The 19,015-nt window shown below is 33.7% G+C and overlaps 1 long non-coding RNA gene across 1 annotated transcript; it reads left to right on the top strand.

Moving 5' to 3' along the window:
- The first annotated feature begins 218 nt into the window (after positions 1 to 218).
- Positions 219 to 18,807, top strand: LOC139500880 (uncharacterized). Its single transcript, XR_011658390.1, has 3 exons — positions 219 to 374; positions 16,820 to 16,938; positions 18,508 to 18,807. It is a non-coding gene; the product is annotated as an uncharacterized lncRNA (long non-coding RNA).
- Positions 18,808 to 19,015: the final 208 nt, after the last annotated feature.

Here is a 19,015-nt window from a genome sequence, read left to right as displayed (position 1 = left end):
GCCTCATACAAAAAATATGTATGAGACTGCGAAACTGGGATAGGGCAAGATTTAAATGCGCCCTTCCTTTCCCCAGTTTTATTCAGAATACTAAAAATTTTATATCTTTATGACATTGACCTAATATTGTTTTTTTCTTACTGCAACCTAAATTCAAATTGATTTTTAAATCGTAACTGTTATATATTATTAGCATGAATATCAAACTGTTTGTATCCCTTAATGAACCCCTGATTGCGGAGAAAGTATTGCATGATGAAATTGACATTGCATAAAATATAGAAATCAACGACAACGGAAGCCCACAATGAACGGTGTTTTAATCTTTTGCTGACGACAACTTCCAAATCTACATAGGACCAGGATTTTTTAAGGTAAAAAGTTACGAAATATATCAATGTAGTTCTCATTTCATTTGGTTAGTTTGGTGATCACGAAATCAAATAACGTGTTCAAACTTGGGGCATTTTAGTTAGTTGCAGAACATGTCCGTCCTGGGACAACTCGGACCGTCTAAAAAAGACAGCTAGGACCATCTATAATGACAACTCAGACAAAGACAAAAGGAACATGTTTACTTAGTTTCAAGTTGATTGGACTTCAACTTCATTAAAAACTACCTCGACCACAAACATTTACCTGAAGTGGGACAGACAGATGGAGGAGTGCACGCACAGACCAGAAAACATAATGCCCATAATTGAGGCATAAAAAATTGTAAAGTAACAACTTTAGAAAATTATGTATCAAGTATATTGCAGCAAAATAGGCTAGAAAGGGCTAAAGAGAAAAACAGTATCAGCGAATACACTGGTTGACAGAAAATTAGACTTTGAAATAAATAAATAAATAAATAAAAGATTTAAGGAAAAATAACGAGTCTGATGAGAAATATCTAAATTGATACTTCTTTTTTATTCCAATTTTGAGTATATATAAAATTATAACGTAAGCATAAAATTTGCCTCAATGTAGTTAGTGCCCTGTAATAAAAGTGAGGTATGTGTATCTGACACAATATAGCTCAAGTTAAATGAAACCTTTTTTCAGACATTTCAAGTATATTTTAAATAATATTAATAATTTTATTATATGAACTTTTCGGAAGTGTTTCACGACTTTTTTTAGGGAAAAAATGAATTTTATGAAGTATCTGTTGCCATCTAATACTTTCGAATAGACCTACAGAGTTTATTTTCAATGCATTGTAAGTCAGGTTATGTATTTTGAAACTACCACAGAACAAACCATTTATTTTTGTGATTATCAAGCCCCCCCCCCCCCCCCCCCGAATATTAAACAGTTGCCTCCTTAGAAGGACACTATATGGACAACTAGCTGGATAAATAATAAAACACACGGACAATAACAGTAAGGGTACGAACTTTTGTTATTCTAAGGATGGGAATGGGGCAGCACGATTTTTTGCGGATTTTTTTAATTATTTTTAAAGTCTTAACTTGTCGCTAAGCATGCCTATTGATTCCAGCTCTTACCAGGCCACCATATTTACATTCAAAGACCTCCTGGCACCTCCCCCTTTTAACTCCAAAAAATAATTGATTTTCTACTTATTAAACACGAGTTTAAATTGATTGATTGTTAGTTGTTTGCTTTTAATGTCAAGCGACTAATATTTCATATATAGTTAAGACAGGACGCGAAATTTAAAGTCATTTACGAAAAATGTATACAATATCATAACAAGTAAGGAGATGTGGTATGACTGCCAATTTGGCAACTATCAACTGGAGATCAATGAAGTAGTATTATCAATTATAACCAACCGTGCGGCCTTTGACAAAAAATGACAAAAACCCATACTGTATATCAGTTATAAAAAGCCACGACAAAAAAATGTGAAACAATTAAGACGAAATAAACTAACGGCCTAAGGGACGACATCAAAAGTTCAATGAAGTATAACTAGAGGCTCTTAAGAGCCTGTGTTGCGCACCTTGGTTTATGAGTGTATTAAACAAAGGAAAACGATGGATTCATGACAAAATTGTTTTTTGGTGATTGTGATCTGTTCGTAGATCATACTTTACTCATCATTCTTGCTACTTACAATTTTCTCTATCTGTAAGGAACTTGGCCCTTTAGTTACAGAGTAACACATTTTGTAAAAACTTACCCAAATTTACAAAATTAATGAAAATTGTTAAAAATTGACTATAAAGGGCAATAACTCCTAAAGGGGTCAATTGACCATTTCGGTCATGTTGAATTATATGTAGATCTTAATTTGCTGAACATTAATGCTATTTGCAGTTTATCTCTATATATAATAGCATTCAAGGAAATAACCAAAAACGGCTAAATTTCTTTAAAAATTACCAATTGGGGGACAGCAACCAACCAACCAGTTGTACAATTCATATGAAATTTTTTAGAGCAGATATATAAAAATATACTTTAATAATGAGTTTGGCTCAGTTTGGTTGAATTTGGTCCAGTAGTTTCAGAGGAGAAGATTTTGTAAAAAATTTACGAAAAATTGGTAAAAAAATGACTATTAAGTGCAATAACTCCTTAAGGGATCAACTTACCATTTCAATCATGTTGATTTTTTTGTAGATCTTACTTTGGTGAACATAATGGCTGTTTACAGTTGATCTCTATCTATAATAATTTTCAAGATAATAACAGAAAACGGACAAAATTTCCTTAAAATTACCAATTCAGGGACAGTAACCCAACAACCCATTGTCCGATTCATCTGAAAATTTCAGGGCAGATAGATCTTGACCTAGTTAACAATTTTACCCCTTGTCAGATTTGTTCAATGCTTTGGTTTCAGAGTGATAAGCAAAAATATACATTTAACCCCTATATTCTATTTTTAGCCATGGAGGCCATCTTGGTTAGTTTGGTTAGTTTGGCGGGTCACCGGACACAATTTTTAAACTAGATACCCCAATGATGGTTGTGGCTAAGTTTGGTAAAATTTGGCCCAGTAGTTTCAGAGGAGAAAAATTGTTTATAAGTTAACGACGACGGACGCTCAAAATTCGGATTTGTGGACATATTTTTCCTGTCGACAGGAATACATAACTTTTTTGTATTAAAAGATAAACAGATAAACATTATCTGTTTTATGTTAAATTATTTGTAAATTCTGTTTTATATATAATAAAATCAACGGTACCAATTTTGTTGCACCAGATGCGCATTTCGACAATATATGTCTCTTCAGTGATGCTCGTGGCCAAAATATTTGAAATCCAAAGCTTATATAAAAGATGAAGAGCTATAATCCAAAAGGTCAAAAAAGTATAGCCAAATTCGTGAAAGGAATCAGAGCTTTGCATGAGGGAGATACATTCCTTAATTTATAATAATTTCTAATATTTTGTAACAGCAAATTTTAATAACACAAAAAATCCGTATTTTCATGCCAGTACCGAAGTACTGGCTACTGGGCTGGTGATACCCTCGGGGACTAATAGTCCACCAGCAGAGGCATCGACCCAGTGGTAGTAATAAAATCAACGGTACCAATTTTGTTGCACCAGATGCGCATTTCGACAATATATGTCATAAAATGTTCTTTAAATGTGTGCAATTTGTTGTTTTTTTTTCTTTTCAAATAATCCATATTTTTTTAACGAAAGTTTACTTTTGAACACTATTTTTATTTGTTTTTTTAAACTGAAAAAAGTTTTAAATGTCTGAATATCTATATTATTTCTTTTTATTAAACATAATTTGGCTAATTTATAAACTCTGCACTTTCCCTCTTTTTTGCCAAATTGAGTCCTGTTACCAGGAAATGGTAAACATATGGGGCTAAGGGAAGTAATATTTTTTTGTTAAGCTCTTTAGCTCTATTCAACTAATAAAGTTTAATTCTGCGATCACACTAGGCAACGATCGCACTACGATCTGTGAAAAAATGCAAATATTGACGATCTTAGCGCGATCTTGAAGGTCACAGTGAGGTCGTATCACGGTCGTGGCGAGGTCTTCAAGTTCGTAATGAGCGTATACAACTTTGAACATGTTCAAAGCAATCGTGGTGGAATCAGGTATTAGTGAGTTCGCACTAAGGTCGTTGTAAGATCGCAAAGGTCGCTGTATCATTATAGCGAGATCGTAGTGAAAGCGTGATTCTATTCGAAATGACCAGTACCATAGTGTGGAAACGGAACTGTACGGTTTTCTTATAATTTGGTCATTCGGGAGACTGTCAAAAGGGGCCCCGACATTTGCAAAATAACAAGTTGCTTGAAGAAAATTGGATGAACTCTTATGTTACTATATATAGCTATGTAACGTTTCTGCTTCAGGTTTTGGTAGCTTAAATATTCTCATAAAGAACCAATAAAATAATAAGAAAGCTATGTGCATCCAAACGTTTTCCTTAGAATGATGGAGTTCCATGATGTGTGAAACGATCAAATTTGCCACACAACAGGGATCAAAAATGTATAAAAAAACCGACGAAAAATGTCTAAAAAAACATCGAAAAATCAATGTTTGCTACCTGAATTTCCACATGTACCTTTTCTGATATATAGTCGTACCTGTCTGAAAGTTTTGAAGTCATTGTTCCAGTAGAAATCCAAATATATTCATTTTCTCCATGTCGGATATTTTTATTGACTGTACAATCGCTTGCAAGTTTACTGTACAATCACTCTGAGCCTTCCTGGACAATATCAATGAGAAGAACATAAACCGTGTACTATCTCTTCTGCCACATTCATGATTAGTTTATGTTTTCCATGATACTTCTGTCATATAAATATTTATTAAAACTACTGTAATCCAATGCTGCAACACATGTCTGGAATGATTTTCTCTCCTTTTTGTGTTACAATTTAATATCAGTCATTTATTTTGTATTGTAATCAATTTTTTATACCTAAATTACACACTCAAAAGTTGAGTCTGACTGAGCGGATCCGGCATGAGGGGAGAGGGAGTGTTGGTGATTGAAACCCCATTCAAATTTTTCGATTTTATTTTTATTTTGTGGAATTTCAGGGTGTTCCGTGGTTTCGATCCGGCACCTGATCTGATATCGTCATTGATAGTATTGAATGATGATCCGATCATTCAACTGATTTTTTTTATAGTTTGGTCTTGTGTTGTGATAGGGTTTTTTTTTTAGAAATTGAGCGCAAACAGACATTTTTAACCCCGCCAAATTCTGTATGTACCTGTTTTAAGTCAAAAGCCCGTAGTTCAGTGTTTGTCGTTTTTTCGTGTATGTCATATATGTTTTTCGTAAATTGTTTTATTATGAATTAGGCCGTCAGTTTGTGTATTAATTCTTATTTTTCATGCCGGAACCTGTTATTGCCGACTATAATTGCTTAAATCCATTTATTTTTTTAACTTTGAAAATCCTATCACATCTCCTTCTTTTTATATTGAAGAAATAAATAATTATGGTTTGATAAAATGTTGTTCTCACTAAAAAAAAACTTTTCCGTTAATTTGTCGGATTCTATTTCCGTTAATTTGTCGGATTCTATAGTTGGGAATATTGAAAAGTTCCCGATATAAAAAAAATCATGTTGTTTTCTCTGTCTTTCAGATAACAAGGCCTCTCCAATCCTTGATAACATTTAATTTTACTTGAGCTTTTTCTTCCAGTAGTTATAGCTTGTAGTAAACAGAAATCTCATTGGAAATTATACCACATCTTCTTATTTTAATATCGTGTTTATTGACATATAATACGTGTCTTTTCTTGGATCCGTGGTTAGCTACCATCATTTCACATTCGAATTCCTTTATCAAGTTACAATATCCCGATCCTATGATGAAAAATTCTTTTTTTTATTGTTCAAATATGTATTTTTTTATTTTTAAATTGCTGGTCAAAAACATATTAAGTAAAATTCGAAATATGCTAATTACCCTTGCAGAGCATCTAGTTACCTTTTTTATATATAAATATTTATTTTGTACGAGGATAATTTCATTTTTATTTTAGATTAGATTCTTAACATATTTTGTACTGTCCTTTTCTTTTCGTCTTGTATACTTATTCAGTGGTTGTTTGTTTATGTGTTCAATTTGTTTTTCGTTCATTTTTTGTACATGAGTTAGCCGTTAGGTTTCTCGTTTTACATTGTTATTTCGGGGCCTTTAAAGTTTTATAGCTGACTATGCGGTATGGACTTTGCTCATAGTTGACGGCCGTGCGATGACCTATTGTTGGTAATTTCTGTCATTTTGGTCTCTTGTGGAGAGTTGTCTATTTGGCAATCATACCACATCTTCTTTTTTTATATCTATTGTATACATTTTGTTTTTGTCTCTGATATAGTCACATTAAAAGGGTTCCTTGATAGGATCTTAATTGTTAAAATGACTGGTTTTGTGCTTATTTTCATTTCAAATACCATATATGAATATAATAGGACAGACAAGGAATATGGAACGCCATAGCTGTGTCACAGTGGAAAAATGGACAAAAATTTATTTTGATACTTTTTGGACATTTTGTTAAAGATTTTGTAAAACCAGTGATTTTGTTATATTTGCAATATTTCACTAGGGATTTTGATATTTTTATTGTGCAAGATTTAGGTCAAGTTTAGAAGATTAAGCTAATATAATTTCATGTTTTAATTTGTTTTTTTTTCAAATGGCGACATTTTACTTCAAAATGATCTATTATTCCTGAGACTACTATAACAGTGTTATAGTAGTCTCAGATTATTCGTATTTGACAAGCCAAGGCTTTAATCCCATAAATAAGTCTGTATGTTCTATAATCGTTAATTATTATCTGCATGTATGTGTTAATTTTTCTGTTATCCCTTATTTGAATTTTCTCACTCATTTAGAGAAATATTTGTCAAGTACAAGTAGTTTTGGTTTGTTATATAAACTATGTTGTTATTTTGATGTGGCAAAATGGATTTAGTATTACACTGAGCAGTCCCAACTCTACTTCCATGCTTATTATACATCGCGCTAACCAGAGTCGTCTTTTGTTACAAGAGCTAGTCCCAGAGTCAGAGTCCGTACTGTTTATTGTGTGTGTGTGGTTCCAGACCAACACATTTCCCAGTCACAGATACACCCAGAATCTATTTGTGATAGCTGTCTTTCGTTGTTCATATTTAGTATATGCTGTGAAAGTTTAATTATTTTCAGCGTTTTTTCTCGATTATGAGTGCCCTTTTTATTATGTTCACATGGTTCAGTAGTATAACAATTATGTTGAGCAATAACATCATAATGATCAGTAGAATAATCATTATATTGTGCAGATCTGGTATTATATTCAGCTCTTTAATCAATATACTTTTGTCTTTATATTCAGTACTTTTGAAAATATCTTCTGTCAACATATTATTATATTATGTAGATTTCTCATTATGTTGATTACAGAAACCGAAATATTCAGTGGTCAAACACACTTTTTATACGCCCGCCGTCTTTAGACGGGACGTATTATGGTATACCGTTGTCCGTCCGTCTGTCCGTCGTCCACACTTCGGACAATAACTCAAAAACGCTTTCACCAATTTCCATGAAACTTAAGTGAATTGTTTATATCTATTGACGTAAGCTCCCTTTCGTTTTTTTTAATTTCAAATTTTAAGTTTTGGATTTATGGGGCTTTATTTATAAAAAAAGGGGATCCGTTGTCCACACTTCGGACAATAACTCAAAAACGCTTTCACCAATGTCCATGAAACTTTGGTGAATTGTTTATATCTATTGATGTAAGCAAGCTCCCTTTCAATTTTTATAAATTTCAGATTTTAAGTTTTGGATTTATGGGGCTTTATTCATAAAAAAGGGGGATTTTTAACACTTCGGACAATAACTCAAAAAGGCTTTCACCAATGTCCATGAGACTTTGGTGAATTGTTTATATATATTGATGTAAGCTCCCTTTCAATTTTTATAAATTTAAGATTTTACATTTCCGTGTTACGAATTTTTATTCTTAAAAAAGGGGGGATTTTCCAATTTTTGGACAATAACTAACACTTTTAAAAACAAGTTAAAAGAGCAACGGGCGTATCATGCGCTAAAGCGCAGCACTTTATTATCAGTACTGTTATCATTATGTTGAGTGAAATAAATATTTTGTTCTGTAGACTGATCATTATGTTCAGTAAAATAAATATTATGTTCAGTTCAAACAACTTTATGATCAGTGGTCAAAATGTTTTATGTTTGGTTCAAAAAATATTATACTAGGTGGTTAATCAATTACTTTCAGTGCTTTTTTTCATTATGTGGTGGTGGTAGACTTCCGAAAATAACCGAAAACATGTATATTTTTTTCGGGTTTATTTTCATACTGGCAACATGTCGTCTGCTATACAACGTGCTCTTGTAGAACTTAATCTGCAAATCTTTCAAATTAAAATTTTTAAAGATGATAGGATAGAAGATGACTCTTTTCAGCACCTTACTGATCAAGACTTGATCAGATTAGGTGTTGAAACTATTGGTGATAGAATAAAGATTGAGGGAAGCAATGAGGATGACTGTGACTATGACACAAACATTAGCAACTATAGGTCATCATAATGGCCCCAATAATTAGAAAAAGCCCCCGCATAGTCAGCTATAAAAGAGGGGGAATGATACCAGAGGGAGTGTCCCCGAAATGCTGTGTGGTAGACAGTGTTATTAATTAATTATTAGAGCCCTTGGTAAAACTTCAAATTTCATAATTAATGTATTTCATTGTTAAATAATTTACATGAAGCATATAAGTATATATTTGTTAATTGCATAGCTTTTGCTATTTGAATTCGTTGGTTAAAGATATTTATTTATATTGTAAAGTTTAATATTTGCATCGTCGCAAAATCTTTGGTTACCCTCTTTGTATATGTTCCGGACCATATGAGTATTTGGACCATATGCGTATACTCATATGGTCCGACCATACGCGTATGGTCCGACCGTACGCGTATGGTCGGACCATATGTGTATAATACTCGTTTGGTTATTAACGGGCCGGACCATATGAGTATTTGGACCATATAGGTATATTTATTTTTCCAAATTACATTATAAACGTTTCAATAATACAAGAACTTTATCTAAAAAAAACAGTGATGGTTTAAAACATGACAATTTTTTAATTTTATACATTCAGTGAGAAACTTATATATTTTATAGATCATACAGACACCAAAATAGGAAATTGATAATTCTTGTCTATCCTTTTATTGATGCGTTTTGTTATTTGATTTAGCCACGTGATTATGGATGTTCCGAATTGAGTTTTCTCTTATACCCCAGTCCCACTAAGCCACGATCGCACTACGATCTGTGGAAAAAATGCAAATTTTGATGATCGTGTAGGTCGCAGTAAGGTCGTACCACGGTTGTGGTGAGATCTTCAAGATCGTGAAGAGCGTGGCCATCTTTAAACATGTTCAAAACAATCTTGGTGCGGTCGTGGCGAAATTAGGTCATGGTAGAAGCGTAGTGGAAGCGCATTAAGATCGTATAAGATCGCAAAGGTCGCTGTACAATCGTTGCGAGAGCGTAGCGAAAGCGTGTTTCTATTCGGAGAGATTGCGCTACGATCTCACAGCGACGTTATCACGACCTTAAGTTCAGTATTTTTGTGATTTTACTCTCTACTCTGTTACCGGCCACAAAAGAGCTCATCAACCAGAGAATTAAGTTAATAAACACAAAGCTGTAATAAATTCCAGTAATTTTAAGTTTTGGAAGCTCTTTGGTATTGTATTAGGTACTTTAAATGAAAAGAAAAGTTACAAGTAACATGTCAAATTGATATTAGTTTAAACGAGTAAACACTAGGGACTATATTCGTGAACAACGAAGCGAAGAAGAACAGACAATTGTGGTCTCGGTCGTATATTGGTATGACGTTGCCGTCGTCGTCGTCGTCGTCCGAAAACATTAAGTATAAGTAAATAGAAACATGTGAAATTTAAACAAAAGGTTTATGACCATAAAAGCAAGGTTGGGATTGATTTTGGGAGTTCATCAGTTTAGGAATTAGGGACAAAAAGGGCCCAAAATACCATTTTACTTGGTTTTCGCACAAGAACTTTCAGTAAACAGAATTCTATTAAAGGAGTAGGTACCGGTAAGACTCCTTTTTGGCCCCAAAATATAGCAGTTTTACAAAATTGTGATAATGTAATCGTTAAGCCATTTTTTGGAAAGTAGAATGATTCTGGTACATAAATATGGGCTGTGTTTGACAATACAATGCACATATATCGGGTACTAGCATCATAAAGTCACGCTAAATTACTGAAATCTTCACAATTTCAGCATTTTAGACAAATTTTAGACGGTTTCTGTCTAAAATCATCTTCGCTAGCCAAGGGTTACGAAAGAGCGGGAGTGGTTCGTAACCCTTGGCTAGCGAAGATGCCTAAAATGAAAGTGGTCGCATTCGTGTTCATCCATAATATTGAAATGTAAGTTGTATTTGATGATAATACTATAATACTAAAATTACGAGGTCCAATTTATCAGCCAGCATCAGGTAAAAACGGCATATCAAAGAATTCAACTTTATATATAGCTAATATAGGACAATTGTGTAAATTAAAAATTACACCACTTCAGACCCTTTTGTTTTCCACATAATTAATATTGCCAATAATTAACAAGTTCCTGGTCGAATCCGGTACCGACACCAAAAGTATATTCACCTGTTACCCATTACCTTATCTGTACGTTCTGCATCTAACAGGCGCACCACCAAATGGTGTATTTGATTTTACTATATACACGGGTCATAATCACAAAGTCGACACAACTAAATTCAATCATTGTCAAATTGTTCCCTATTGTAGTTTTTTAATTAGTAAAGTTTCTAAGATAACAATACGAATACTAAAAATTTGGACTAAGGCGTATAGGTACAGTTTTCAATTTGTTAGCGGGCATGAAGCAAAACAGCGAATCAAAGATTTGAACTTTATTGGACAATGCTGTTGATTAAAAAATACTCAATTCCAGGACCTGAATATTACCAATTATTGAAAAGTTCCAGGTCGACGGGTTAAAACAGAAAGATTTGAAAGCAGAGAAGACTGTGTATCTTATAATCGGCACGACTTTATCAGATGACAATACCAATACTAAAATAAGGCTTACGCATAGTTATATACTTTGATTCAGTCACGGACCCGCGATATCACGGGTGTGTTCTAGTGATATATATATATATTACTATAACAAAGTTTCAAACTGGTGTACAGGAGTTCTACACCTTCGGGGCTATGGATAACACAGTCCATCGGGGAGGACGCCACTGTCTACCCTTTGTCTGGGAAAGGTTGGTACTTGTACTATATATAAAGGTTGAGGATGAACACGGATGCGGCCACTTTCATTTTTGACCAAAACCATCTGAAAAGTGACGATTTTTGGCGAATTTGATAGATTTTTCATGTTTAAGCTTGAATCAGAGCGTTTTTAATGACTTAATCAGTTGAAATCTTTCACAAAAACTAATTGAATCAATTGAAATAGACACTTAAGTGTTTAAAAAGTGTCTTAAATATTTCGTCAGATGAACTTGAAAATTGAGGCCAAAATCGGCCCTTACCGGACCTACGTCTTTTAACATAAGGTTTATGACCACAAAAAGAAGGTTGGGATTGATTTTGAGAGTTTTGGTCCCAACGGTTTAGGAATTAGGGGCCAAAAACGGTCCAAAACAAACATTTTTCTTAGTTTTTGCACAATATCTTTAGTATAAGAAAATAGAAATCTATGAAATTTTCACACGAGGTTTATGACGACAAAAGGAAGGTTGGGATTGATTTTGGGAGTTTTTGTTTTCGTATAAAGCTGCGCCCTGCGGAGCATCTGGTTCTTTTAGTGGCACAAAAGCGTGGAATTCATTATCCAGTGAAATAAAAAAAATATACTATAGGTGTTTTTTATACGACCTCAAACATTTTTTTGGATTGTATAATGGTATGATGTCGTTGTCGTCTGCGTCGTCCGAAGCCCAATTGGTTTCCGGACAGTTTCTTTAGTTTAACAAAATAGATCTTAATGATTTTTTTCTAAAGGGTCAATACCACAAAAGGAAGGTTGGGATCGATTTTGGGGATGGTTGTCCAACCGTTTTGGAATAAGAAGCCCAAAACAAGGATTTTTCTAGTAAGGATAATAACTTGTGTATAAGTATTTCATTTGCTCTGAAATTGTACCACAATGTTTAAACCCACAAGTAGAAGGTTTGGATTCGTTTACGGGGTTATGGGTCAAAAGTTTAGGAATAAAGGGCCAAAAAGGGACCAAAAGCCAGCATTTTTCTAGTTCCAAGACAATAAATTGTGTGTAATTGTATTGACTTCTCTAAAATTGTACCACAATGTTCCACATAACAAAGGGGAGGCTAGGATTAAGTTTTGGAATAATTGTCCAAAATATGTAGGAATTAGTGGGGCCAAAAAAGGGCAAAAAAGAAGCATGTTTCTAGTTTCCAAACAAAAATTGTTTAGGTGAATGAATCTCTCTGAAATCGTAATACAAGGTTCCATACTACAAGGGAAATGATGGGATTGAGTTGAAGGGGGTTTCAATAAGTTTTTTTTAGGGGGGGTTAAATTTTTTAAGGGATTCCTTTTTTTCAAATATTTTCGAAATTCGAATTTTGAAAAATTTCAAGAAGAAGCCTTCAATTGCACAGTATTGTATAGTAGATTTGTTAGATCTCTGGCCACATTTATTTTGTGACAAAAACCTTAATTATGACAAAAATTCGATCACAATCCAAATTCAGACAGTATGAAGCTTCAATATTGTGACCAAATTTTCCCCAACCGTTCAGGGTTGCACCACTGCGGTCGTATACAGATGTGCCCTGCGGAGCACCTGGTTGTTGTTGTAATTATAGTTTGTTTATTTAGATCTATTGTTTACATTTGTATATAAGTAAATTATTCATTTATGTAGTTGATATTTTATGTAGAGCGCCTTATTGAAATTTGGTTTAATCCTAATGAGTTTTATTATATTATTATTATAACTCGGGGTGAGGGTCCAGCCTCCCTTTTTGGGAAAAAAATCCTGCTTGCTTATAAAGGGAATCACCGAAGCTTGACTGGAGCGAGGCCCCTCTTAGACAGTCAGCGGGGCCCCACTCATGAAAATTACTGAATCCGCCACTGGATGTTGCCATCAAAACTGTGTCACTTAAAATAATTTGTCTCCGGGTATATTGTTATGCAATCTGTAACTTTACTACAATGGTTCTTTTATGGTTGCCATGGTTATGGTTGTTTTGTTTTAAGGGGACAATAATTTGATGGTTTTTTTTTTTGGGGGGGGGGGTTGACGAATAGATCTAATCATTTTGATCTGTTGCTACGCAAGTTTATATTTTACTACAGCAAAGCTTCATTTTGAGTCAGTTAAGTTGCCTTATGCGAGCACTCTGGATTTGTGTGCTACCCAATAAATGCTGAAATACGTGCCATATTGTTATAATCTAGCTGGCTACTATATTATTTGTAACTTATTGGACAGTTTTTTTATACTTTTCATTCTGAATTACAAAAAATATAACCAGAAAAACCTTAAATGATCGTCGATTTTCCCAAAAGTTTTGAAGTTGCACATAGGAAGTAGAGCACATTAGGAATCCTTATGTAGTTTATTATCCTCTGAGCTTTTGGCTAAGATGTCAAAGAACAAATGTATGAAATATCTAATCGCCGAAAATCTCTAAAGACAAGTAGTTAAGATTTCCCAAATTGCAAAAGTCGTAGGAATATTGTTTGTCGACAATACGTAGTCAACTACGTATACAAGTTCAACTGTTGGCGGCAAATTGAATTTAAAAGAAGACGAAATTTTCGTATCTTTTCAATTTGGACGCAGGGGTTTAAATTAGCGGTGGTCCAAGGTCTGTGACCTTCCACTTTTGCAGTCGGACTTTCTACTTTGTTACTAGCTACGCACGACATGCCCGACGGACCTTGAAATAATATAAAAAAATAACTTTGCAAACATTTTTACCAAAGTTTCCTAATAAACGATCTCAAACTTATATTCATCATTACTATTCATGACAGCCATGTTCAATTTGTTCTACCGCTAGCTTTATACATAAAATCGCCGATAAATAATGTGTAAATCCGAGTAAAATCGTATCTCACTATCTGTCAAAAACAACATTGAAACCAAAATGGCTGCCACGAGATTACAATATCGGATCCGATTCCGGAAGCGGATGAGGGTAATCCCGGATTTGGCTACTAAAAAAATCCAGACAGGTTACAAAATACATCTATGCATCTATGCATGTTAATAAATATAAACACTAGAATTAAAAACCAAAAGACTTATATGAAAAAGAAAGAAAAAGCAGAAAATATTTTGTACACCAATTTTAATGTGAAAATCCAATACATTGTGACAGCTGGGAACAGTTTATCTAACAATATATATGTTCCTGGTAACAGTATAATATTTTTTCATCAGTGATAAATGTTGGTAATGCATGTTAAATGCTTTTCAAGTTGAACATATTACTGCAATTTCAAGGGGTATTTTTTCCTTCTCAATTTTGATAGGTCAGTTAAAATAGCTGGAAGTTTCTGATATAAAAAAAAGATGTGGTATGATTGCCAATGAGACAACTATCCACAAGAGACAAAAATGACCAAAACTTGGTAAAGGACAAGATCCCACCCCTAAACCATATATATATATTCATGTATGGGACAATATAACAAATCATATGAAATATAGGTGGAGTTCGTGGGGCCACTCTGTTTGAGAATATATAATGGTCGAGATCCACAATCTTAAACAATATATATATTTATGTATGGGACAATATTACAAATCAAATGAATTATAAGGGGGTCCCTATGGTCACTGTACCCCCTCCTGTTTGAGAACTTGGAAACATTCGAGATCATCACCCCTTTACCATATATACTCATGTATAAGACTATATAACAAATCAAATGAAATATAGGGGAAGTCCCTGTTGTCACCCTACCCCTCATGTTGAAGAACTTTGAAACAGTTGGGATCCCCAACTCTAAATTAAATGAAATATAGGGGGAGTCCCTGCAGTCACCTGATTGAGAAATTGGAAAGAGTCGAGATCCCAACCTTTAAATGAAACCATATATATTCATGTATGAGCACTAATCAAATGAAATATAGGGAGGGTCCTTAAGGTACCCACTCCTGTTTGATAACTTAGAAACATTCATTCATTCATATCTTTATTTCCTTTATCCCCACCCCTCAACCATATATATTCATATATTGGACAATTTAACAAATCGAATGAAATATAGGGGAAGTCACTGGGGTCCCCCACCCCTCCTGTTGGAAAACTTGATAACGGCCGAGATCCCCACCCATAAACCATATAATTATATTCATATATGGGACAATATAAAAAATCAAATGAAAAATAGGGGTAGTCCCTAGGGTCACCCCACACCCTCTTGTGTGTGTTTTTAAAACTTGCAAAAGATTGAGATACCAACGCCTAAACCATATTCATTCCTGTTTGTCATTTCAGAAAAGATTGAATGACATACAAGGTCAATCTCATATGTGACACATATGCATATCACGTTGTTAGACCCTAACACCTGTCATTTTATTCCAAACTTAGACATCGTTGATTTGGGGTGAAGGTGGGAGTCGTTTACATTTACTATGGACAGGTCAGTCAGACCTCACCATTGATCCCTGTAGTAGTAAACATTTGTCTGATTTGTGTCTCATAACCTTTGTACTGTACAACACAAACTCAGTTTGCTTTCCAGGGAAGCAAGTCCATTCATACTTTTACAAGCTCGTACTAAAGTCATCTTGAACTACTAACAGTCAACTAATACGAACAATTACGATCAACTAGAAGAACTGCAATCATTGCAAATTTGTACCACTGCTGACTCATGAAAGACTCATGACCACGAATGGTCATGTGCGTTGCTAATGAAAACCTTAATAAAATATGAATTATTTGCCTTAATAATTAATTCATTAAATGAACATAAATGTACAATTATATATGAATGTTTAATGTTTGTTCTTTTAAATCTTTAAAAAATGTTGAAGCAACATTGCCACAGTTTTCGTAATTATGTTTGCCTTGGTTTTTGGTTAACTGCCTACAGTGCTTACAGCGCTTTGATTACTTTTTTATACGCCCGTCAAAATTTTGACGGGACGTATTATGTTATACAAATGTCCGGTGTCTGTCCGGCGTAAACATGTCGCGCCGTAACTTGAGAACGACTTATCCAAATTTCACGAAACTTATTGTAGTTGTTTCTTATGATAGTCAAATGATCTGTATACTTTTCGGTCAAAATAAGATGAAAACTTTTTGAGTTACGGCACTTTTTGGTGATGATTTAAAATATTGTTTTTCAGTTATTTAGTATTTTATAAAAAAGGGGAAGGGTATTTTTACATGTCACGCCATATCTCAAAATCAATTTATGATTGTTGCTTAAAACTTTACACACTTCTTTGTTATATTGATCTCAAGATCTGTATACTTTTTGGTGATGATTTAAAATTTCATTTTTCAGTTATTTAGTATTTTGTAAAAAAGGGGGAGGGTATTTTTACATGCATGTCACGCCGTATCTCAAAATCAATTTATGATTATTGCTTAAACTTTACATACTTCTTTGTAACATTAATCTTAAGATCTGTATACTTTTTGGTTTTAATTCAAAATTTTATTTTATATTATTTCATATTTGTTTTAGCCCACTTTGCTATAGTCATAAATTTTTATCCGTTATCATTGTCCGTTAACTTATCTAGAATTGTAAAAACTGGTTTCCTCTGCATACTAATGAGCTTAATTATTTTACCAAACTAGGGAACAAGAAATCTTCATAGGGATACATAGATTGAACATTTTCTACTTGAATCCACAGATCTCTGTGTCTCACCTGCAGTTGCTGCTGTTAGTGTAAAAGTGTGATGTTGACTATAAAAGTGAGTATATTTATCAGTAAAATACAGAATTTAAAAAAATATATATGTGCATGCATCATACTCCATCCATGAACTATGGATAATAAAAACAATGTTATAGCAATGACTAAAAAATATTCATAAATCTAATTTTAAGGGTTAACTTATTATAGCTCTTCATCTTTTATACACGCTTTGGATTTTAAATATTTTGGCCACGAGCATCACTGAAGAGACAAGTGTTGTCGAAATGCGCATCTGGTGCAGAAAAATTGGTACCGTTAATGTTATTATTAAATTTTTGTCGAGCCTGCAACTTTTGTTGCAGAAAGCTCGACATAGGGATAGTGATCCGGCGGCGGCGGCTACGGCGGCGGCGTTAGCTAACTTCTTAAAAGCTTTATATTTTAGAAGGTAGAAGACCTGGATGCTTCACAAATTGTATATAGATGCCTCATGCTACGAACTTTTGGTCAGTACCATGTCCAATGTCCTTGACCTCATTTTCATGGTTCAGTGACCACTTGAAAAAAAAGTTAATATTTTTTGTAATGTTAAATTCTCTCTTATTATAACTAATTGGATAACTATATTTGGTATGTGCATACCTTGCAAGTTCTTCATGCCCGTCAGACAGTTTTCACCTGACCTCGACCTCATTTCATGGATCAGTGAACAAGGTTAAGTTTTGGTGGTCAAGTCCATATCTCAGATACTATAATCAATAGGGCTAGTATATTCGGTGTATGGAAGGGCTGTAAGGTGTACATGTCCAACTGGCCGATGTCATCTGACCTTGACCTCATTTTCATGGTTCAGTGGTTATAGTTAGATTTTTGTGTTTTGGTCTGTTTTTCTCATAATTTATGCAATAGATCTTCTTTATTTGTTGTATGGAATGAATGTAAGGTGTACCTGTCTAGCGAGCAGATGTCATCTGACCATGACCTCATTTTCATGGTTCAGTGGTCAAAGTTAAGTTTTTGAGTTTTGGCCTTTTTATCTAATACTATATGCCATAGGTCAACTATATTTAGTGTATGGACATATTTTATGATCTATATGTCAGTCGTGCAGGTTTAATTTGACCTTGAACTCATTTTCATGGTTCATTGCTCAGTGTTAAGTTTTTGTGTTTTGGTCTGTTTTTCTTAAACTATAAGTTATAGGTCAACTATATTTGTTGTATGGAAGCATAGCTGTACATGTCTGCCTGGCATGGTTCATCTGACCTTGACCTCATTTTCATGGTTCATTGGTCTTTTTTTAGTTATCTTGGTTAATGTTAAGTTTATGTGACAGTCTTTAATAAAGCTTTATACTTAGGACTATCAACATAATATCAATGATAAGTAAAGAAGGCGAGATATTTCAGCGTGTGCACTCTTGTTTATCTTGTTCTAGTTTATCATGGAGACTGCAATGATAAATTATAAATCACAAAAAATCCTTAATCTCACCCTTGCACGTGTCAGAAATGCTAAATATATGGACTCATCTTAAAATTCCTTAATAATAACCCTGATTGGTAAGGTTACCGTAGTATTTGATGATTATTTAAGAAAATTGTACCCTGAATTTTATTTTTAGATTTCAGCAACAGAATGAAGAATTCCAAGAGTCTAATACGGTTTATTAAACAGGATTTTATCATTGAATCAACATCCTACAAGAATATAACATACAAATAAGTAATTATGTGCAGGGAAGAACATTTAAACAAAACTGTAAGAGACATACAGTGGTGGTGTATTTTTAAAGAGACCGAAAGAACCTATAATAACTTGCCATGAGTGTATATTTTCAAAACCAGAAGCTCGTTCATAATAATATACAATTTAAATTAAAATTATTGTATGAACATTACAGATAAAGTCCCAAAAGAGAAAATTTAGTTTTAAATGAAACATTTAAGTACAAAACATTGAAATAGTCCTTTCCATGTTGTGTGACATGTAGAAATTTTATGCTTTCACCATTCATGTAGCTCCATATAGAGGAATGGGTCCCTGTCCCCCTCCCCCCCCAAAAAAACGGATTCGTATCCGACAGCAATCAATCGATAAAAAACACCAAACAAAAATCAAAAGGGAAACAT

Source organism: Mytilus edulis, chromosome 13 (assembly GCF_963676685.1).
Source record: "Mytilus edulis chromosome 13, xbMytEdul2.2, whole genome shotgun sequence".
NCBI classification, from domain to species: Eukaryota; Metazoa; Mollusca; class Bivalvia; order Mytilida; family Mytilidae; genus Mytilus; species Mytilus edulis.
The sequence above is the reverse complement of the archived record's forward strand: the minus strand, read 5'-3'. Positions and strand labels throughout refer to the sequence as shown.